The sequence below is a fragment of the Tamandua tetradactyla genome, chromosome 10, assembly GCF_023851605.1.
Source record: "Tamandua tetradactyla isolate mTamTet1 chromosome 10, mTamTet1.pri, whole genome shotgun sequence".
Classification (NCBI taxonomy): Eukaryota; Metazoa; Chordata; class Mammalia; order Pilosa; family Myrmecophagidae; genus Tamandua; species Tamandua tetradactyla.
The window spans coordinates 57,333,412-57,358,195 of NC_135336.1; the positions used below are offsets into that span (position 1 = coordinate 57,333,412).

A 24,784-nucleotide genomic window follows, 5' to 3' on the forward strand; every position below is an offset into this window, starting at 1 on the left:
TATCTCATTTGAACTATTGGTTTGTTCCTTTGACTGGGCCATATTTTTAATTTTCTGAGCGTGATCCGTTATCTTCTGCTGGCGTCTGGGCATTTAGTCAGATTTCCCTGGGTGTTGGACCCCACAGGTTGAAAGATTTTTCTGTGCAATCTCTGGGTTCTGTTTTTCTTATCCTGCCCAGTAGGTGGCGCTCGTGGCACACGTTTGTCTACGGGTTCCACCAGTGAAAGTTGCTGTGGGTCCTTTAACTCTGGAAAATTCTCGCCGTAGGGGAGGGTCGTCAGCCAAAGTGTCTTGGAAGAGTGCCAGCTGGCCCGGGGTTCCGAATGCGGGGAGGGTCGCTGGCCGCTGCAGCATGGGAGAGCGTCCAGCCGAATTACCTAGTCGGGCCGGGGCGCCAAGCGTGGCGGGAGGGCGCCAGCTGTCGCAGCCCGGGAGAGTGCACTGTTCCCAGCCGGACCGGGGAGTCACGTGTTTGGAAGGGACCCCCTGGTCACTGTTCTCCGCAGTCTGGGGATTTCCGACCCAACTCTCTCAGTTGGTCCGGGGGGCCTCGCGTGGTGGGGGCGCCAGCCACCACGGCCTAAGGGGACCGCCTGTCCAATTCTGTCAGCTGGCCTGGGAAGGAGGAAGGGAGGGACTCCGACTGGTTGCCGTCCCACCCAGGAAAGCCCGCGCCCTTCGGTGATCTCACCGGAGCTGGTTCTCCCAGACAGTCAGCCGTTCCAGGATGGGGTATGCCGTCCCTTTGATCTCCGTCATGGCTCCAGGAGCTGCTCTGTATTGTCTCCACTCCCCTAGTAGCTCTTCTATCCACTTCTTATGACAGAAGGAGGAATTGAGAAGTACCCAGAACTTACTCCTTCCATGGCTACAGATGGCCGACCGTCAAATGCATGTAACAGCACCTTGTCGGCACAAAGGCAAATTTAGTCTTTTGGCTAATTGGACCTGTCTGATTAGCACTTTTCTTTGCTCTTTCTTCTGTTCATCAGTGCTGGCAAATCTGGGGGAGAAATCTAGCCCAACCTCTTAAATTGCCAACAATTGATCCTTATACTGCTCAATAATGGGCAAAGCAATATCCAAATCCTTGAATATGACACTTCTTTGATCTTCTGGTGAGAGCCCTTGTCTGGGTGAACACCTAAGCATGGCAAGACAAACCCACTGTACCTGATAACCACCTCCTTATTAGCACACTTGAAAATCTTAATTAGACGTAGCACCTTTCTGAGAGTTGCATAATCTTTTCAAATTCTCCCGAATGTTCAGCAACTGCCACAAGAGCCATAACATTGGCCTGGTCAAACTCTAGGGTGGAGACGTGGCAGTGACAGTCCACCAGGCCCGCGCCCACCACTCCCATAGCCGCCGCCAAAGGCCCTGACGCGTCCCTAAAGGCAAGTATTTTTTTATATATGGAAGCAAAAACAAAACCAATAAAAGAAAACACAATTAGAAATTGCAATGCAGCAGAATTTAAAACTCTGCTTTTCAAAAGATGGTATTAAGAGAATAAAATGCAAACAGACTGTACAAAATATTTGAAGATCAGGTGTCTGATAAAGGACTTTGGTCCACAATGTTAAGAGCACTAAACAATTCCATGGTGAAAGACAGATTTAAAAAAATTTAAATAGACATTTCACCAAAGAAGATGCACAGATGGGAAATAAGTGCATGAAAAGATGCAAAACATCATTAGTTTTATGAAAATGCAACTTAAAACCATAAGATAACAATATACCAGATTAGAAGAACCAGAATAAAAGAAAGTCAAGGGTTGGTGAGGATAAAAGGAAACTAGAATTCTCATACACTGCTGAGAGGAATATAAAATGTTTCAAACACTTTTTAAATTGGCATTTTCTTCAAACGTTAACCCGCCCACATCATCCAGCCACTCCACTCTTTGGTATTTGTCCAAAAGGGAATAAAACATATGTCCATAAAAATACTTGTATATGAATGTGTACTCAATTTAAATCTTTTGACATTTGGAACTTTGCTAGCATTCATATCTTGTGTGTGTGTGTGTCTCTTTGTGTGTGTGTGTGTGTATGCGAGAGAGGAGTAAAGAAAATTAAATGAAGCAATGGGAATTTTGTAGACTTCAGTGAAAACTGTAGGGTCCTCAATCAAAATGCTATTCTTTCTGCAGATCAAATATAGGTAAGAATTGTTAGCCTGCATATAGTCATTTGAAAAATGAAATATTGGGTGAATAATAGCCTGAGCAAGTAAAGCATTTGAGGCAACAGAATAAGTGTTTTCTAAGTATAACGAGAACCTTAAGTAAATTAATTGTAATAACTGACATCCTCCTCTACTACACAAATAAAATGACCCTGCATTCTTTATTATGGGGCTTTCTAGAAAGAATTTCTACCAGCTTTCTTAGAACTATAGAAATAATTAGACTTATTAGTCTCAGAGAATTCAAAATCTCACTGGACACCAGATCATGAGAATTCATCAACTCAATATTAAATCAATTGTCATATTGTTTCCATTCATCTCTGTTCCCCAGACATCGATGCTACCATACATCCAGGGTAATCTTGCTTTAAATAGAACATGAAGGATTATATATTATTGCAAATTTATTGAGGAAACAGACATTTTCACTTATTCTGGCCAGTCAGCACATGTCCCATAAAACCGACCCAGCTTTGAGTCTCACGGGGAGGAAAGTTCTTATCTTTTAAGTGACAGAGTCATAAAGTGGAGCAAATGATCCTTACATGTAATCTCATGCAACATCACACTTCAAGGTTCTCAGTTAGTGATTTAGAAATAACTCTTCAGCCTTAAGTACCTACAGTTGACCATAAATTATCTCACATCGGCCTTCCACTATTGATTTTATTACTTGAGAATCGGTCAATAGCTTTCAGTTTTGCACATTTTTTTATGTTTTTACAGAAGGCAGGTCCAAACTAAGTACTAATTTGTAAAATATATACAAAAGCTCTCTCTTTTGCACAACGCATTATTTTTAAAGACTATTTCCAAATTAAAAAAAAAATACATTTTACATACAGTAGAACTTAGTATAGTGTAGACTTTTCTTCTAAGAATGAAAATATGCTCCATGGGACTATCTGCTCCCTGTAATTGTTTCTTAGAAAGACAAACTTACTTATAAAACCTGTAATGAAATTGTATGAGAAGTGGGAGGAACACCAAAGGTAATCTAGACCAACCTCCCTATTATATAAATTATGATATTGAAAGTGAGAGAGATTTAGTGACATACACATACTCATAGAGTTTATTCAGTCACAGAGTGAATAAATGCTTAGCTGGACTTGGACCTGTCTTCACTCATTCATTCATTAGAAAATTCTGGTGATGAGTGACACATTACATTAACTACAAAAGCTATACAGATTCCCAGTGCCTGCCCACGCGAAAAAAAAAAAAAAAAGAAAAAAGCTACACAGAGGTAAATGCACTGATTCTAGTCATCCAAGTGACTGTCAACTATGAAGAAATTAAGCCACACATCATTCTACTCATCAAATTTTTAATATCCATAGCTCTTTTCTCAAAGAAATCTGCCATTAAAAATACATGATGCACAAAATATTTCTAAAATTACATCTAACAATATAGGATTGTGGGTTTAATTTAATTTGTTTCAATTGCAAAATATGCCCAATAAATAAAAAATATAAAGGGAAGCTGCCTGTTAAATCCTTTAATCAAAGCTAAAGCTTTGTCCTGAAATGTAGAAGGCCCACCCTCTCCTAAACATTCCCCTTAACCTACATTTATCAACAGCCCCTTCCAACAGAAAAAGTTAGAATGGGCATAGTCCAAATACCCCTAAAGAGTGGGAGAAAGATCAAAGGTGATGGTAGAGTTATACAGAGAAGGCCAGGTTTAACAAATGACTATGAGTGTTGAATCATTATACTGATATTTCTTTTAGCCTCCAGTACCTTAGAGCAGTTAGAAATAAAAACCTAAAACTGTGGAATTGTAACCCATACCAAACTCTGAAATCTGTTCTACAGCTAAATTGTTATGATATACTTTGAAATTTATTGCTTTTTTTGTACAGATGTTATTTTTCACAAAAAAAAGAAAGGAAAAGAGAAGAAAAGGAATAACAGAGAAGATAGGATTTAACAAATGTGTATGACTGTTATATCATTATATTGATATTTCCTTTGTCTCCAGTGTCTTGGAGCAGCTAGAAGAAGAAACGAAAAATGTTGGAAATGTAACCCATACCAAACTTTAAAATCTGTTCTATATCTATTTGTTAAAATGTACTTGGAAATGTAATGCTTTTTTTGTACATATATTATATTACACAATAAAGAAACATTAAAAATATAAAGAAAAAAAAGCTAAAGCTTTGAAAACCAGGGCTTGAAATTAAAGGGCAGGTATGATTTTTATTTATGGTCAATGCCTTTAATCTACTTTGTATTAAGGTACACTTTTACTGCTAACCAAGCATGTGGTTACATTTTGCTTTAAATTGTGTTGCTAAATATCAGAACAATAAGAATTAGTATGAAGCTTTAACATTTGTTACAGTTCTTTGTTATCAGTTAGATAATATTTTCAAGTGTTTTTTGATGGGTATATCTATTCTTTCTAAACTATTGGATACTACATGTCTAAACACATTTTAAACACAACTCTGATGATACCACACTTTTAACTCTATTTTCAGTTTTTGATTCATCAGAAAGAAATTTGAAGGAAAGTGTCAAATGATTGTTGGCAATAATTATGGAAATTATTTAAATGATTAAATATTCATTTCTTAGCTAAATTTATGAAGAAAGGTATAATTTTCCTTATAAACACTTGTAAAATAAAACCTCAGAAGTGCCTAGTAAAATAAAAATGATGATATAACTTACAGAAATGAACAATTAGGACAACAACAGATGTATGCATGAAAGAACTGACGGCTGATTGAGACTGAATTCTTTGACATTCTATTTGTTTTAACATACGAGCAAATTCAGAGGATGAATCTTCAACTGAAGGCAAAAAAAGCATGACCTGTTACATCAGATACCTCTCAGGCTGAGCTTTCTTTTCTTCTTCTTCTTTTCTTTTTAGAGAGGTTGTAGGTTTACAAAACAAACCATGCAGAAAATACAGAGTTCCCATATAATTCTCTTTAATTAACATCTTGCATTAGTGTGGCATATTTGTTGTAACTGATGGATGAAAATACTTATAATTGTACTATCAACTATATCCATGGTTCACATTAGTGTTCATTGTAGCCCTGTGTTGTTGCTGTTACTTTTTTATCCTAGTAATATGTATAAAACCTAAAATTTTCCCTTTTAGCCACATTCAAATACATAATTCAGTGCTGTTCATTACATTCACTACCATCCTTTACTAAAACTTTTCCATCCCTCCAACTAGAAACTCTGTAACATTTAAGTATTTACTTTCATTCATACACCAACCCTGGCCCCTGATAACCTGTATTCTAGTTTCTGGCTCTATGAATTTGATTGTTCTAATTATTTTATATCAGGGAGATCATATAATACTTGTCCTTTTATATCTGGAATATTTCACTCAACCTGATGTTTTCAAGGTTAATTTATATTGTCACAAGTATCAGACTTCATTTCTTCATTCCTCTTCATGGCTGAATAATATTCCATTGTATGTGTATGCAACATATCACATTTTGTTATCCATTCCCCTGTTGATGGACACCTGGGATACTCCCTTCTTTTGGTAATTGTGAATAATGGCACAAAGAACATCAGTGTATAAATATTTGTTTGAGCCCCTGTGTGCTGGTTGGAAAGGAATTATGCCCCCTAGAAAAGCCATGTTTTAATCAAAATCCCATTTCATAAAGGTAGAATAATCCTTATTCAATTCTGTACATTGGAAACTGTAATCAGATCATCTCCCTGGATGATGTGATTTAGTGAAGAGTGGTTGTTAAGCTGGAGTAGGTGATGACATGTCTCCACCCATTTGGGTGGGTCTTGATTGGTTTATTGGAGTCCTATAAAAGAGGAAACATTTTGGAGAAAGAGATTCAGAGAGAGCAGAGAAGAATGACATAGCCACTAGAAGCAGAGAGTCCACAAGCCAGTGACCTTTGGAAATGAAGAAGGAAAATGCCTCCCTGGGAGCTTCATGAAACAAGAAGCCAGGAGAGAAAGCTAGCACATGATGCCTTGCTCGCCATGTGCCCTTTCAGCTGAGAGAGAAGCCATAACTGTGTTCACCATGTGCCTTCTAGGATGCGAGAGAGACCCTGAACTTCATTGGCCTTCTTGAACCAAGGTATCTTTCCCTGGATACCTTTGATTGGACAAATCATCTTGGCCTTAGAACTGTAAACTAGCAACTCATTAAATTCCCCTTTTTAAAAGCCATTCTTTTCTGGTATATTGCATTCCAGCAGCTAGCAAACTAGAACACCATGCTTTCAATTTTTTTGTGAATATGCCTGGAAGTAGGATTACCAGGTTATTTGGTAATCCTACTTTGACTTCTGAGGAACTTCAAAACTGTCTTCTGCAGCAGCTGTGACATCTTACATTCCCAACAGCAACGAATAGCTGTTTTTATTTCTTCACATCCTCTCCAACACTTGTTAATTTTATTATTATTTTTTTAAGAGGTAGCCATTCTAGTGGTATGCAATAGTATCTCATTGTTTTTGATTTGCATTTCCCTAGAGGCTAGCAATGTTGAGCATCTTTCAATATGTTTATTGGTCATTTCTATATCTTCTTAGGGAAAAATGTCTATTCAAGTCATTTGTCCAGTTTTAAATTGGGTTGTTTATTTTTTTGCTGTTGAGTTGTGGGATTACTTTATATATTCTTGATTTTAAACCCTTATTGGTTATGTGGTTTCCAAATATTTTCTCCCATTCAGGAGACTGTGTTTTTACTTTCATGATAAAATCCTTTGACACCTAGAAGTTTTATTTTTATTTATTTATTTTTTTGTATGCTGTATGGCAGGGGTCACATTTCATTCTTTTTCCACTTAAATATCCATTATAGCAGCACCATTTGTTGAATTTTTGCTTGTTTGTCTTTTGTTTGTTTCCTTGTTTCTTTGTTTTGGGAAATACATGGACCAGAAATTGAACCCAAGTCTCCCGCATCGCAGTGAGAATTCTACTACTGAACTACCCTTGCAACCCCCTGCAAAAGTTTTACTTTTAATGAAGTCCCACTTTTCTATTTTTTTCTACCTTTTCCTCATGCTTTGGATGGAAACCTAAGAAGACATTGCTTAATACAAGGTTCTGAAGATGTTTTCCTATGTTTTCTTCTAAGAGTTTTATTATTATGCTTCTTACACTTAGGTCTTTGATCTTTTTTGGAGTTGATTTATTTGCGGTGTGAGGTAGGTGTCTACCTGCATTCTTCTGAGATTGGTCATCCAATTTTCCAAATACTAGTTGTTAAAAAAGACTTTTCTTTCCATATGAGTGGCTTTTTGGCACCTTTATCAAAAATCAGTTGGCCGTAGATATAAAGGTTGACTTCTGAACTGTCATTTCAATTCCATTGGTCTATATGTTTTTCTCTGATGCTTACATCTCAAAAATCTAAACTTTACACATAACAGCTTCACTCCATTCACTATAAAGCAATGTAAGTAATCAACTTCTATTTATTGAATCTCAATGGAAATACAGGAATAAAGGCTAATGGCAACGGGTAAAGTCATCACTTTTTTCTTCCCCATCATCCATTTCTTTTCCTCTGTGTGTGTCTCTGCAATTTTCAACACCTTTTGTCACACCCACACATGACTATATGCACATACTCAACCATAATTACTCTTTTGACTCATTCATTGCCACCAAGGAAAATTCAGAAAATAAGATAATACTTTAATTTGTAATCAGAGGTCCCAAGAATAAAAATAAAATAAAATTGAGACATATTTGGCTCAAGGCTCTCAAATAACAGGTACAGCCTGTCATCTCCATGAATCCACTATACAGGATGGATTACTTTAATATACAGGCTAAAATTTCTTTCAATCCACAGAATATGCACAGGAATAAATTCTGAAACTTTTACTTTTTAGTAGCAACATTTGGGCCAACATTAATACCAAATTTAGCCAACCATCAAGTTAATTATCATTCTGGGTTATCAGTAGGAATAAAGAATAAAAGGTGAAACAAATTGCCAGCTTCTTTCTACCAGCCGAGATTCTCCAACTATCCAAAGGAATACAAGTACAAATTTAGCCTTAACCCAGTGATCCTTGATGATGTTTAGATACCACTTACTAGAACTTTACTCTGTGACCCTGAATATGTCAACTCACCTCTTGGTGTTTCAGTTTTTTCAGTTTATAAAATAGAGGTAATAATAGCAGCTATCTTAGAGGATTGTCCTGATTACAGCATGGACTAATTTTTGAAAAGCATGTGGAACCTCACCTATCCCATAGTAGGTACCATATTAATGTCAGCTATTATCATAATTGTTATATCAGCATTAATTTGTCTGTGCCAGTTTGAAAGAACTATGTACCCTAGAAAAGATACGTTTTAATCCTGATCCATCCTGGGAGGCAGATGTTTCTTTTAAATCACTATTCAGTGCTGTATGTTGGAAAACCACACAGATGTGACATGCCAAATTGTGGATATTAACTTTTGATTAGAGGGAGATTTGACTCCATCAATTCCAGGTGGGTCTTGATTAGTTTACTAGAATCCTTTAAAAGAGGAAAACTTTTTGAAAAAGCTTCAGAGCCATGAGAGTCCATACAACCAGAGGCTTCAGATGAAGAAGGAAAACACCCCTGGGGGAGCTTCATGAAACATGAAGCCTGGAGAGAAAGCTAGCAGACGTCCCCATGTTTGCCATGTGCCTTTCCAACTGAGAGAGAAATCCTGAACTTCATTGGCCTTCTTGAACCAAGGTATCTTTTCTTTGGATGCCTTAGATTGGATATTTCTATAGCTTTGCTTTAATTTTGACATTATCACAAGCTTAGAACTGTAAATTTGCAACTTAATAAATTCTCCCTTTTAAAAGCCATTCTGTTTCTGAAATATTCCATTCTGGCAGTTAGAAACTACATCGTCCATAACTGATACTTTGTCATCAATATAAGTTGAAAGTGCTTTCAGAATTATTTATTTATTAAGACCAAAGAACATTAAAAAAAATAGAAGCATTTTTATCAATCTCAGGTTAAATAGAACATGCTTTACATTCTGAGGTTCAAACTTCAATTATTCTGACAACCTCTAAACCAATAATGCCTTCTTTCTATACCATTGCAGAAATGCAATATCATTTATGCAACCATCATGATGCTTTTGAGTTTAATATGCTTACTAAAGTTCAAATGCTTACATAAACAGTATTTATTATCAGTCTGATTATAGGGACCTTTAGTTGGGTTTGTCATCTGCAAACACTGTTAGGCTATGGTTGCACAAGTATTTTTTCAAGTCTGTATCTCCATTGGTTGAAAAACAACTAGCAGGAATAGAATACTGAAGTCTGTAATACTTTTCATCACATAGTGGTTACTGTGCTTGTCCACACACAAACACTTTAAAATAGATATACAGTACATTCTGTATCCACTCAAGGGTTTGAGATAGAGTCTATGACAGTAGCTATAAATGTCAATATTATGTGGCATCATAGAACTATATTTGTATCAAAGGCATATTACCAGTTTAAGGCTGTAATCATTCATGCCTTACCAAGTAATGGTTTGACACATCCATTTAGAAAGATGTTTTGCTCTCAGACACTATTACATTTTTAAAATGAATGCATATAGATACTCTAAAAGGAATATACACTACTGACTATGCATGCAAGAAATTGGTTGCTCACCATGGTAACTACCGTATATAAACACTGAACAAGTGTTTGAAAAATGTATCTTTTGCAGCTACAAGAAATTACCTTTTTTTTGTAGAAAGCACACACATCTTGGGTTATTTCCTGATTCTTTCTTCCAAAAAATAAATTCTGGTGTTTCTTGTCAGGTAGGCACACCTCTATGTAGCTGGAATAGTAATCTAAGTTACATTACTATATTCAGACGTATTTTTTAGATGTCAGGAAAAGAAGTGGAAGATGAACAATTTGACTTTTTTTTTCAACTTGCAAGGAAAACTCAAGGTCAATGTGCCATCTAAGGAAAATCTTGGGGAAGAAGGAATGATTGAGATAGGATTAAAGATGAATTTGGTCCAATATTTACTATGCAAACTCAGGTTGTTTCCTCAGTTTTCCCAACTGCAAATAAGGGGATTGAACTCAATTATGAAATGTTTCTCCTTCCAAAAAATTTTAATGGAAATGAAATACTTGAACACTCTTCTATCTTCCCCCCCCTTTTTTTGTCTTTTTTGGGAGGGGTGTTTGGGAAGAGTAATGAACTTGTTTGCACCTACCACATAAAACCCCCAGAATATTGTAACTATATCTGGTAATGGTTCTTACTCTTTCTCAGCTAATATCACATTCTGATGTAATTGGGTTAGCCTATGAAAGTATGAATACTTTCAAACCTTGTAATTATTGCAGTTTCACTGACCTCAGTATTATCACCACTTTCTACTGATAAAAAATCAGTACAATGGCAAAAAAGATACTCACTTGGATACCAGATGCCCTGGTTTAGAAACTCAATTCTCTCACTAATCTCACATAAACTTCAGCAAGGTATTTAGCATTTCAGTGCCTCAGTTATCCCATCTGTGAAATGAGAATAAAAGTGCATGCCTTCCAGGATTTTTCTGTCCTTTAAGTAGTTTCATTACATGTAAACAGGGAGAACTGTGATTGGATTTGATCAGTATTAGCTATTGTCCTGTCCCTGACCCTTCTGCAGCTTCAAATGTTTTTCTAAGTATAGATTTAAAAAAATAAGTAAATATTTCAACAAATGTTTTGGAGGGGTTGCTATGAATCAATTTCAGTGAATAATGTAGATCACAGCCCTGCTCTCATAAAGCTTACAATCTAGTGAGAGAAAAATTATGATAGTGAGTGAGTAAACATAAGAAATGAATATGATATTTTCAGGTTAGAGATAAGAATTGCAAGGAAAATCAAAAAAGGACACATGTTGAAGTTTAAGAGAAGTAGGAAAGCAGAGAGGAAAAAGTGTCTTGCTCATAAGTTTAACCTCTTAATGTTGGAGTGAATCAAAGCTCAATTCTTGCACATTATCTCTGTTCTGTTTATTTTTCTTTCATTCATTACCTCATCTGTGCTTAAACATGATTCCCAAACATACCATATACTTGGATCACCTTCCTCAGACCTGCTACACTGTCAGTTTTTCTTATTAGAGCAAATGGTATTTACCCATTGCTCAGATCAAACATTCTGGGGCTACCCCTGACTCTTCTCTTCCTCTGTCATCTAACATCCAAACCAAGGATATTCAACTCAACATTCAAAACATATCTTATATTTCACAATTCTCAACATCCTTGCTACTGCCTGTATGTCTAAGACACCATGATCTCTTAACTGAATTGCTGGAAAACCCTCCTAATTGGCCACCTTGCTTTCCCCTTTCGCCACCTACAGTTTAATTAATTCTAAGACAGCAGTAAGAATAAACATAAATTGAATAATGTACCTCCTCTGTTCAAAGCCTCCAGTAGCTCTGATTTCATTCAGAAAAAATGCCAAAGTTTCATCACAAACTATATGATAGTTCTGCCCCCACTATATGATCTGTCCCCCACCTCCACCCTTACGTTTCATTCTTATATTCTTATACTCTACTCCTGTCTTCCTACTACACTCAATGCCAGGCAAACTGGCTTCCTTAATATTCATGAAACACACCAACAAAGCTTCCAGCTCAGGGTCTTTGCTCTTCTACAAAAGTCTGGCATCGTTATCAGCATGGTTTGTTTCCTCAGGTTCTTCAGAGCTTTGTTCAAATGTCACCTTCTTAGTGGGACCCTCCTTAATAACCTTATTTAGAAGTGTAACCGCAATCCTACAATTTTTTATTTTCCATCTCTGCTTTATTTTGCCTCATAGTAATTATTACCTTCTAATAAATGCATTTATTTTATTATTATTTCTTCCTCTTTAGGGTTATAAACACCATAAAGGCTGAACATTTTCTCTTTGTCATTCATTGCTATATTCCAACTGCATGGACAATTGCCTGGTGTATGAGCCCTTTCAACAGTTACTGAATGGATAAATGAATGTAATCCAGGAAGACTTAATTTAGGAATGACATTTGTTCTAAGCCCTAAATATCAAGAGACAAAAAACCATTAGATGATCTGGTGGGAGAAAACCCTAGACCAAAGGAACAACTTTAACAAATGTCAGCCTCTGAATTGAGTGGCACCATTCAACTTTTATTTCAGAAGGATTGCTCCAACATGCACGTAAGTAAAACAAGAAGAGCAGTTAGAGCAAAGTAAATGAAGAAAGAGGTAGAGGATAAACTCTCAGAAGGAAAGGATAATTCATTTCAGGCCTTCTAGACCATGGTAGAAGGTTAACTTCACACTATGTACAACAGAACGCCTCTAGGGCAATTGCAGGTGAAGTTGAGGAGAAGTGAAATAAGATGCTTTTCAATTTTCAAATGTCACTTTGGTTACTGGCAGGGAATAGAAATTTATTTTCTACATGGAGAATCTCATCATGGGAAATCAGGTTATTGAGGTTTTAAAATCAGTAACATGAAAATTACTTATAAAATTAAATCAAGATTTCAGATCTGAGAAAAAGGTCACTGTGTAAAATCACACATTTTCCACTGAATCTAAATATTACTAATATTCTAGATTGAATTTACCAGCTACTCAATTGCCAGAATTGTGTTTTTCTGAAGCCTTTTCATTGATTAACAGCTCCATTCACTGCCTCTGAATCTTAAGAGACAGTTAGAAAATACAGAAATTTGCATTTGTAGCACTTTCTAAAATACATAGTTTATTAAAGATAAAAAGTAGAGATTTAAAAAAATGACAATAGTTATTATATGATCCAGAAGATATCCTTGCGATTACTACAACACATGGGCCTTGAATAAAAATCCGAATTTTGAGGCTTTTTTTAAAGATTTCTTTTGATAAACATTTTCTAATAATCATTGTTATGTATATGTATGAAGAAAATTTTATTAATAAAATTCTAGTATTTTATAGTGAACCAGTATAAATTGAGACATTTGTATATACAACAGATGTTCCTGTATGCATGTTAGCATACTACTAAGATATATAAATAAAATCCAGAGATCACAAATCTGACATAGAAAAATTGGTAGGAAAGTCTTTGGAAGTTCCTAGAATTTTTTTTTTTTTAAGATTCAAACCATGTAACTGAGGAGCCGCAATTCTTTTTAAAGCAAGCACAGAAAACTAACAATATTACTTTTATTTAATTATAATTATTTTCTAGACCAATTTCTGTGCATAGTTACAAAAAAAGGAAGGAAATAAGTTTTTCAAGTTTGTAGGAGCAACTGAGTGTCAAATATATATAGAGAGAATATAAATTCTCTTTCATTTGGTGTTGCCTTATTCTGTTCACTGAGTTTTTTTTTCTTTGAGATTTATTTTTAAAGAGTTGGAATACAGAAGAAAGGGGGATAGAGGAAGTGTTCTCTTTTTGACATATTTTGGCCTATTATTCATTTACCATTCTTCTCCTCTTAAACAAGTATGGCAATGCATATATAAAATATCTTCGCTGATCAAACACCAGTAGCACCAACCTCAAAAAAGCACAACACTGAAGCTGTGACAGATTCAACAACTTTTAAGTAAGCTATTGGCAGAATTAAGGGTCAAAATGAATATTCTCCTAACAGCACCAGCAATCTTTATGCAGGACCAGGCTTTCTAATACTTGTATCTCAGATTAACTTAAATTGATTTCAAATTATGCTTCTGACAAAAAAACAACAACAAAAAATTTCTTATCTTTGGTATGTTGGGAAGTGCTAAATACAAAGAGCCCTAACATTCTGGACTGGACGTCTATGCTTCTATCTGAAAAGAAGAATAGATAATTTGCAAAGAAACATTTAACTCAGTTTTTCTTTCCCTGGTATTATCATTGGTCATTTCCCTGGTAAAGATAACTGAAACATACACGGACCATCACATGACTTTCTCTTATCTGGATCTCCATCCTTAGCCCATATCTCTAGCCACTCCTCACTGGATAAATGTCAGTTCAATGACACATCACTCTTTCTTCTGCTGATTAATTAGAATTCCCTGAAGACTCAGAGCAGAAGGGCTTGAAGCTTCAGAAAATCTGATGTCACTCATCAGTTTAAACATTTTTTTTTTCACTTTGCTGGTGATACTACTTCATCTGCAACAATCTTTCTATTACCCATAATTTCTAGTTAAAACTTTTTCATGCCTTATTACTTCATTAAAAAACAAATGCCTTACACCTGCACTCCAAACTCAGTCATTTGTATTGATTGGATCTACTCCCATAACAAATAAAATACAGAAACTGTCCATTGTTGAAACAATATTTATGCAAAAACTAATAAAAAATAAATTTCACAAAATAAAGGCAAAGTCTGTCAATGGCTCCTCTCTCTTATCCAAGAATCATTTAACATGACCAAAAGAATCAGCATGGCTAATGGTAATTTATACTGTTTTATTTAAAATGCCATAGCACATTTCATTTCTGGCATAGAGTTTTTTTTTTTTTTTTCCCACCATAAAAGAGATGCCCTCTCTTGGCTGCTTATGGAGTGTGTTCCAGTAATTCTTTCCATTTTCCAAATTTATCCACTGATTATATTTAAACCCCAGTATTGACGAATGTAATTGATCATGGATCTTTTAAAAATACCAATGTAATAAATAAGGGAAAGATGGGAAATAACCATGATATGAAATTAAAGGCAATGAGCTATGAATTCCCAGGAGTATAGATAAATGGAGTATTGCTTAACCATTTTGTAGGAAGGTGCTGGGGATAGCAAAGATAAAAAAGGATGGAAAACAAACTCTTTAACAAAAGGTACACAGTAGATAGATGAGCTATAATTTTTTACAAATCTACCAGAAGAAAAGACACCTATGAGAAATTTTCAGAAAGCATAATATTTAAATACTTCTGTATTAGAGAATACAGATTAGGGAATTAGAGAATATCTATGTTTGGTTTATTGCTGTTCCCACAACATCCATAGTAGTGTCTGGTTTGTATTGAGTACTTGGTAAATATTTGGAGGATGCCAGCATACATGTCAATTTTGAGTGATATTTGAGAATAGTTATTACAGCCATCATAACAACTCTGATTAAATCTTTATTTGGGTAATTTCTTGCTTAAAGTTTTAAACTGCCAGAGAAGCTGAGATAATTTCTACATTTACATATTTGCTCATCATCATATCTACTTCTAGATGTCTATCTGGTGCTCATTAAAACTCAGTTAAGTGAAAGACAACATGAAGGGGTCACTGCAGTAAGTTAGTGAGTTATTTACTATCCAATCTTCATCATCTCTGCTTCTGATAATCATTTTAATTTAATAAACTCAATTAAAAATTTCACACCAAGAAAATAACCAGAAAATCCTAGGAACAGGTATTGAAAAGACTATGTTATCATGATTTTATACATATATACACTGACTATTGGAATTAGCCATAGAATATTTCTTTTTTCAACAAGTATGAAATCCAGAGATTTGGGTAGTATTGCACCTTCCTATTTCTCAGGCCCCATTAGAGAGCTCCAGGAGACTCAAGATTTGTTGTAGCAAGGCAAAATGGAAAACATGAGAACTGTATGTACTAAAAGATTTTTTCCTTGAAGCCTATGCACTATAATGTATTGAAGAATTACTTTCAACACTTTTCCATTGAGGACCAAATGTATTTCAACACTATTCCTCACTTGAATAGGGCTGAAAAAACGAAGTGTAAATTATTTGGGGGAATGGAGAGGTGATCGAATGCATTCTTAATGTCCTAATTTAAGTCCATCCAATTCACCAAGACAGCCCACAAGACTGCTAAGACAGCTTTCTAGTGACTCTTTAACAATATGTTACATTTTTGAGTTGCTTCACCATATGTCAGTTTTTATTTGCCATTGTTCAATGTTTCTTCTTCTTTATTCTGTTTTTCAGCTTGCCTTATCTGGATCTTGATTAGAGTTTTTCTTTTAATTTTGTTTTAGTGCAACATTAACACTTCTAAAAGTAGTTTGGTTTTTAATTGTTAAAATCTGAACACTACTTAGCGTCCCAAAACACACACTGTAATAAAAAGTTTTTGGAATTATTTGTCATTACAGAGTTCTTAAGTTCCTTAAATATTAGATCTCTTTGAAAAGAGATAAATCCATGCACTCACTCAGTCAGTCAGTCACCCATGCAATCAATCAGTATTTATTGAGCATCCCTCAATAAATTTATTGCATTATCAGACTCTATTCTGGGACTGGGAATAAATCTGTTTCCAATGCAGATTCTTGAAAAACATTACTCTTTTATTAAAATTACCCAAAAAGAAATATATGTTGAATGGAAGAATGAATTAAAAATTGAATTGTATGCCTTTGTAAATAAAGGAAGTTTAATTCATATTTCAGAGCACAGTGTTAGTAACAAAGGAAATCTGTTATAATGAAAGTAGGTCTGGTTTCCATGTCAAATAGAGCTGCAATCATATCTTGGCTCAAATCTGTTACGGGTATAGTTTTGGGCAAGATATTTAACCTCTCCAATCTCCAATATATATAATGGCTATAGTATTTTGTGAGACTGTTTCATAAGGGTGAACATTGTGGCAGATTTTGAAAAAATAATGGCTATTATTAAAGGCATGAATTTGCTACTCTTGCCAAGTAAAATATACAAGTCTAATCACAAGGATCAAGATATGTGACAAGACATAGCTGTTTTACCACAAATCTGTTCCCACGCCTCGGAAAATAACCCAAAATTTCACCCTAGTCATAGTGTGGCAGCAAGTTATATTTGTATTGAAGGCCATATTCTTAATGTGTTTTTTATTATACATATTTTGTTATATTTATTACTAAGTGGTATGTCATTTATGTATCTTATGGTCGTGTGCGTAGGTGAGACATGCATAAATAGAGTACAGATTGATTTCATGTGCCAAAGCATGCCCTATAGCTGTACGGATGGATCACTTAATTCAACCGAAACCCTATTATACCACACTTGACTTTGTGAAAAGCAATCATCCCCTCTAGAATAAGTACCGATCAATGGGAACAGAAACATTAGTTGACACTACTCAAGTGCTATGATTTGTATCAGCTGTACAACAGACAGAGGAGACATGGTGACAATGCCACCTCTTGCCAGCCGGAGCCTCATTTGTCTCTCTTGTCCTCTGGAGGTTTCATGTTGATTACTATTAACTCTGGAATTCTTTCAATATACCAGTATCTCAGAGGTGTAGACAGACTGTCTATAATCACTTACTCCTTAACTCTGGTTTAAAATCTATCTAGCAGCCTATTTGAAATTTTGGTATTTTCCATGGAATATGTCATTATGAAATATGAGGCACTACTAAATAAATACATTCATATTTCCAGGAAATAAAAGCCTGTAATTTTAATCCATCATAACATTACATGAATGCTATATCTAGCTTTTATTGTGTAATACTTTACTCTGGGCCTCCCATCACACACACACACAAACACACAGAAGGACTGTGCAACCATTGTAGTCAGTAACTTCATAGTTTTCCTGAGTTTCTAAAATGAATAAAACACAGTTCGCGTCTTATGATCATAGAAAATAGTCAGATATTATGATTTTATGTATTTATTGAGAATGGATTCTTATTTATAAACTAAATACCCTCATTTCATATCATATTTAGACTAGAATGTTTTTCCCAATGCAGAGTGTAATAAACCTGAGGCTCAGATGGTTTTTCTTTGATGAGAGTTGGCAGTTTAGCAAAGAGAGCTGTAACTATTAATGGGAAGATAAAATAGTGGTCAAATATAGTGATGGTTATGTTCATGTGTCAATTTGGCCAGGTTATGATGATGTCCAGTTGTTTGGATAAACAAGGACTGAGGATGTTTCATGGATTTAAATTAGCAGTAAGTTGATTGTAACTATGGCTGATTACATCGACGATCAATTAAGGAAATTGCCTTCAACAATGAGAGAAGTCTCATCCCATCACTTCAAGGTCTTAAAAGGAAAAGTGATATCAGCAGTCAGCAGGGAGAATTTCCATTTCCCCATCAACCAGCCAGCTTCTCCTGGAGAATTAATCAAAAACTTTCACCGGAGTTCCCAATTTGTGGCCTGCCTATGGAATTTGAACTTGCCCAACTCCACAGTCATGTGAGCCAATTTCTACCAAAAAATCCTAATATTTACATAATCTGTATATGCACACAGGTGCGTGAGTGTGCACACACACATATAAATATCCTGTTGGTTCTGTTTCCCTAGAGAGCTCTGACTAAACAAATAATATCTTCACCTTAACTTTACTTCAGGTTTGTACCAAGCAAATATTGTAGTTTCCACTATTGAAACAGATGACCATATTAAATGACATTTAGCTGTTTAAAAAAAAGAAAAAAATCAATTAGCCAAAGTCTTACATGAGTAATCAGCTTGCAGTTTAGTTTACTTCATTGAATATTGAATAAATGGAGTCATTTATTTGAAATTATACTGCCATTTATTTTGGGTATTTATTAAACACATTTCTAAACCTGTAAACAATTATTTATAGATAGATATTTTTAAAAGAAAATATAAAAATGAATTAACCATGGGCAGCCTAAGGTATATGAATAATATTAAAAAACTATAAATATTAAAGTGTAGAACAAGCGCTTGTTACTGACCTTTTCTGTAATTCTTTCTAGAATGGTAAACAGAATGCATCAATTTCATTAATAAGAAAAGACTTTCTTTAAAACATTACTTAGGACAACAGAACATATGTTTTCCCGCCTGAATGAGGTCTTGTGCATGTGTACGTGCTAATGAAAAAAAAAAGTTCTCTAAGAAACAAAGTGTAGTGCATTTGACATAGCTACTTGCTTGAGAAAACCATTTTAAGTTTAAAATAAAGGGCTACTCCTAGAATGTAAATGATCCATGGTCTGCTATCTTAAAACTAGAACAAAAATCACCATATACACATTTGGTTCAAATTTTCCACAGTTTAAACTACCGCCATGCAAGCTGAATGAATGCTTCAGAATCCTCATGCAATCCTGAACACACTTAAATATGTGTGTTCCCCTCCCCCGATGTGAGACACTTAGACTAATGAAATCTACCTTCTTTTTAAACCTTAATTTTCACTCATTTTAGAATATTCCTTTTGAGAAATGAAGGCAAATCTCGGGGGCAATGGGCCTAGTCATTAGAAATGTTCCGTCTGAGAAGCTGATAACTTATAGACACAAATCTCAAAAATATTTATCAAGGTTGGGAAATAGTAAGGCAACCTCTATGTCATTTCATTTTTAATTTGGGTACCCGTGGCTTTGGGTTACCGAGAAAGGTGGGGGCAGGGGGCTGGGTGTAGGATTCACAAAAATAGGGCCTTGCACAAGAAGTGTACAAGATCATAGGTTAAAGGCAGCCCACAAGCCTTCTGGAATGTCCTCCTGCTGGGAGTACACATGATGTTCCACTCAGCCCATGAAATGCTGGATTGTTGAGCAGTGGCAGACCCGGAGAGCAAAGGGAACCCCGTGTTGCAACCGCTTTTCATTTAATGAAGTTAGTAAACCAATCATGTTTCCATGACTCTTCCTGACAGGTTGATTTCCCACCTGGAAGAGCCGAGCTTTTCCAGCTTGAACCACCTACAGGGCAGAGACCTGCTTCTAGCTACATTTGTGGCAAGATGCAGGCTGCCAGTATGCCACTGAGGCCGAGAAAACCTGATACCCTGTCTGAATAATGTTCCAATATGCCTGGGATTAAGAATAAATCTTCCAAAATGAAAAGTAAAGCAGGAAATACATAAAACATACTAGTCATTGGGGTAAAACTCCTCCAAAAGAAAAGTATTTTGACTCTATTTGAAAGGACTACTGGGGAACCATGGATGTTTTTAAAAAAGGCATCTTGTAAAAAGTATAAACCCATCATAAACCTTGTGAAAGCAAAGATCTTTGTCAAAGAAATAAAATACATTCAAGACAAACATCATGAACCTCCCCTGGAAAGGCAATTGCAGCCAAGCTTCTGACACTGGCGTGAGCAAAAAGAGAGGTTAAACACTCCATTGGAACTATATACACCATACAAGGAGGAGCCAATGGTAAATCTTTGTGCAAAGTATTTTCTAAAAGGAGAAGAAGTGAAAAAAAGTTTTAAATCACATTATCTGATGCATAGGGAATTTTCACAAACGCAAAAATGAATAGTTCCTGAAAAATCAAGTCTAAGGAAAATTATGACAACAAACAAACTATACAGGAATCATTTTTCTGTGAAAAATGGGTGGTTTAGAGTTTGAACTATAAATCTAAAAAATAAAACCACTCAGGGGTATGCTATCTCCATGGCAACATATTTTGAAATGCGTGAGTTACAATTCTTTATTTACAAGCATCATGTTTTCATTGGCTTACTTCTTGACTGAAGTTACATGAGGCAGATCTTTGTTTTTCCCTTTTTTTCAAATTTAAAAATAAAAAATTTTCAGATATTAAATCTATTCATTAAGTATGAGTATACAGTAAAGACGGAATATGGAGGATTTCAATGCATGAAGTATCTATTGTAGCATTGGCTAGGAATATATTCAAAAGTTGAAAAGAATTTTTATTCCATTACATTATAGTAGGATTTTAAATATAATGACTTCTTGGAAAGTACATGCAATCCTTCCACTTTACAATTCAAAATTAAAATGTTTCTTTTTATTTGCTTTACTATTATTTGCATTAAGACAGCGTGCCATCAATTTAGAGAAATGAAATAGAAGTTTTCAGAGAAAACTTGTACTTTGAAATGAGATTATGCCCAGCACATAAAGCTGATAATACAGTAGCAAACAGAAATAGTGGCCTTTGACGTTTTACTATACATTGTCTAGTTTATATTTGGGGGAGGAGGGAGATGGACAGACAATGTTATTTCATTTGGATATCTATGCAATTGGTTACAAGTTTTAAAAGATGACACCTTAAAAGGGATCTACTTGTTGAAAAACTATTAAATTGATCCTTAGTATTACTTTGGAAACTACAAGCGAAAAGTTCCTATGTTCTATTTAAGTTAATACTCAGCTGGGTTGCTTCAAAGCAGACTGACTTTCAGATATCCTCTTTAATATATAATGTGCCCTTCAGTGCTATAGGAAAATACATCATTTCCTGTATTCTGTGGGAAACTAGACTTCCTGAGAGGGCTATTCAGATTAGAATCATAAATCTTTCTCCCAAATACAGAAAGCCCTGGTAAAACTTACTCTCTCACTCAATCAAATCTATTTCATAAAGCCCACCCCAACCCTCAATAACATGGAAGAGGTAGGGAAAGGACTGATATCAATCTCTGCTGCTTTTGACTCCTGTGTTTTACATTTATATGCACATTTTAAATTGCTGTATTAAAAATAGACAAGAACAAGTTATCTTGCAACACTGTATTATCAGAACTTTAATTAGGAGCACTGTGGAGGGATATGCAAACCCATTCTCTTCACAGCCAGGCATCCATTTAAAGATTTCTTCCTACTCAACCAAAATGCATCCAGTTTAAAGAATTTGCTAGTGACAGGTTCGATCAATAATTTAAGCATCCAGACCAATACATTCTCACTCTATACATTACAATGTTCCACAGGCATCCTATCTGAGATGGAAGGGGATTAAGAGAAGGTGTTAGGAGCCTTTTCATACTCCCACTTATTCTTTAAAAGGCTGACATTTTTATGGATGTTTCTTGTGTGATACTAACAAATCATCAAAATATGCCCTCAAGACGACATTATCTATATACAATTTGTGAGCATGGACATTTATAAAAGATATATACCCTTGAGAGCATCTAATTAAAAAAAAAATGCAGGTCCGGCCATTTTTCTGATTCTGCGGGTGTAATCTGTAGCCTTCCTTCACCTCTTCTACGTGATTTTCACTCTGCCGTCTCTTGCCAATCCTATGTCTCGCTACCTGCTACTCTACAGTTGGTCTCAGTTCAGGTATTACCTTCTGTGACCTTCCAAAATGTGGTCAAAAATATCTCCTGGGTTATGGCAGAATATACATTGTACTGTATTGAGTTGCACTATATTGTCCTTTATTGAGAAAAAATATTTTGCTTTATTCCTTTTCACAATACCAGTTCTCAGCACAGTACAGGGATCTTTGCAGAGCCCTCAATAAATATTTATTCAGTGAATTAAAGAATTCAGATTACTGGGTGGGCCACAGTGGTTCAGCAGGTAAGAATGCTTCCCTGCCAAGCCCGAGGACCCGGGTTCGATTCCTGGTGCCTGCCCATGTAAAAAAAAAAAAAAAAAAAAAAAAAAAGAAGAATCCAGATTACTTCCATGACATAAAGTCAGAATATTTGAATCAAATATGAAGAACTGTATGCAAAACTACATAAGCTACACATTCTTTCTTTTCAACTCTAAACTGTGGGAAATATTAAAATATTTTTAAACAATTACTGAAAAAAATTTGGTTGGTGAAAGAGTTTGATGAGAGTGAGTGCGTTTGTAAATGAATTAGGGACTTGTATTCTGAAAAACACTTTCATTTTTAGTATCTCAATTAAACCTCTCTCTTATTCATGAGAGAAATGAATGTTAAGCATCATGTTTTACAGAGGAAGGAATGGAACTCACAGCAGTTTCTTTACAAGTATCACTACAAATATACATTTTTCTGGCTCTATGCTGTGAAGATTTAGGGAAAGTACAATTACAGAGGAAAATTTAGTTGCCTCTATTATGAGGATGGCCACCTATTAAGAAAATCATAGCACCGGCACTGATGGTTTTCTTTTTTCTGTCATGGCTTCTTGATTTTAGAGCTGGCAGTGATTTTATAAGAACATGCATCTCCAGAGAAAGGAATGTATAAAACTGACATTGCTCCTGAAAGGACTGTGTCATAGCATATCCGATAGTAAGAATTTGGATTTGATGTTTATAATACCTGGTATAGTGGGAAAACTGCAGAATTTGGAGATAATAAAACTTTAATGCCAGTTTTATTTAAACTCCATACTAGCTATTTGGCCATGAATAAGTTCCAATTGCTTCAGTTTCATCATTGGTAAAATTCTGGAGTTATTAATGTCTCCCAAATAGGTTAGTAGAAATATTAGAAATACTATATATATATAAAGTCCCTGACATACATATCATGCTAATGACTTGATAATTTGGACAATGAGGAATACATATGTATGGGAAAGGAAACAATCTCACTCATTTGATCTTGACCTTGGGAGGGATGGATTAATAGAGATAATCTATAATTATTTACCTCAGTTCCTCTTAAATTTTCTTGATTCATCCAACTTCTGCCCCCTCCCTAGTTACACTTCCTAAGGCATGTCATCTTGAAAAGAGCAGAAAATTTTAACACAAAATGGTGGAAGGCAGATTTTCCAGTTCAGTATGTCAAAATGATGACTCTACCAAGAGGACGGATTTCATATCTGGATAAGGCATGCTAAATCCGAGGGAAGTGATATCTTTTTCAAAAATGTTTTTTCTGTTCTCTATTAATTCACAGAAATCTGTGGTTTTCAGATCAGTACATTATTTCTTACACATAAGAAAATGTGAGAATTTAATACAGATCTTTACACAAAGAACCTGTTGATTTTACTTCAATAAAAGCCCTTGTTCTCCTCCTCCTTAAATATGCCTATATGTTGCTTAGAAATCGTTCAGTTCAGCTAGTTAACACTGAACTATCTGCCCTATTCATACAATCCTGAAGAATGCTATGAAGAAGTGACAGAGACAGGAATGGTTTGTTTTCTGAGAGTTTTAAAAGTTGAATAAGGCATGTGGATGTGCCAACAAAACTTTATCCAAGGACAATGACATCTGAATGTCATATAATTTTAATATGTCACTAAATATTCTTCTTTTTTTTTTTGGTCATTTAAAATGTGCAAACCATTCTTAGCTCATGAACCATATGAAAACAAGATTAGGTCTGCAGGCTATAGTTTGCTGATCCCTGTGCTAATAAAGAGGGGGGAAACACAATTATTTGTTGAGGCATGGACATAAAGGGAAAGCAGTGGATACAGATGTAATGACAAATATATGCTTCAACTTACCATATTCATACACAGCATACAAGTTTGTCTATTCAGTTTCATTTTGAAAGTAGTCATTCACATGAAATACATTTATTGAAACCTTTCTCTAAGTTAGATTTTAGAAATAAGGCAGATGGAAATGTACAAAAAGAAAGAAGTTGGCTTCTCTTCTCTTCCTATGTTTTCATCTAAGATATAAACAGTGAAGATACAAAATAAATACATGGAATGCAGAAATGTACATCAAAGTGAAAACTAGAATGACATGACATCTCACTTGTTCTTTCCAGCTGAAAACATATAATTTCTATCTTCAACTATTGCAGAAGCAAAGTGAGGCTTAGAGAGATATGGTAATACTTTAAGAGAACATGGTCAGTGCTAAAGGAGTTGGAACAAGAAATCAAGTCTTTTTACTGGCAATGCTCACTACATTAAGAATTTACTTGGGTAAACTGAAAATACATTTGTAATCAATGATAACAAATGTATTTTTTGCC

At 35.2% G+C, this 24,784-nt stretch overlaps 1 protein-coding gene and 1 pseudogene across 4 annotated transcripts in view; both read right to left on the reverse strand.

The window, feature by feature from the left end:
- Window positions 1-24,784, reverse strand: part of EPHA3 (EPH receptor A3) — a 349,448-nt gene that overhangs the window by 168,129 nt on the left and 156,535 nt on the right. The window lies entirely within an intron of this gene.
- On the reverse strand, window positions 527-1,394 carry LOC143648501 (putative deoxyribonuclease TATDN3; annotated as a pseudogene). The gene is made up of 2 exons (XR_013158570.1): window positions 1,230-1,394; window positions 527-1,176 (listed from the first exon to the last, which is right to left on the reverse strand). The product of XR_013158570.1 is annotated as a putative deoxyribonuclease TATDN3 (transcript).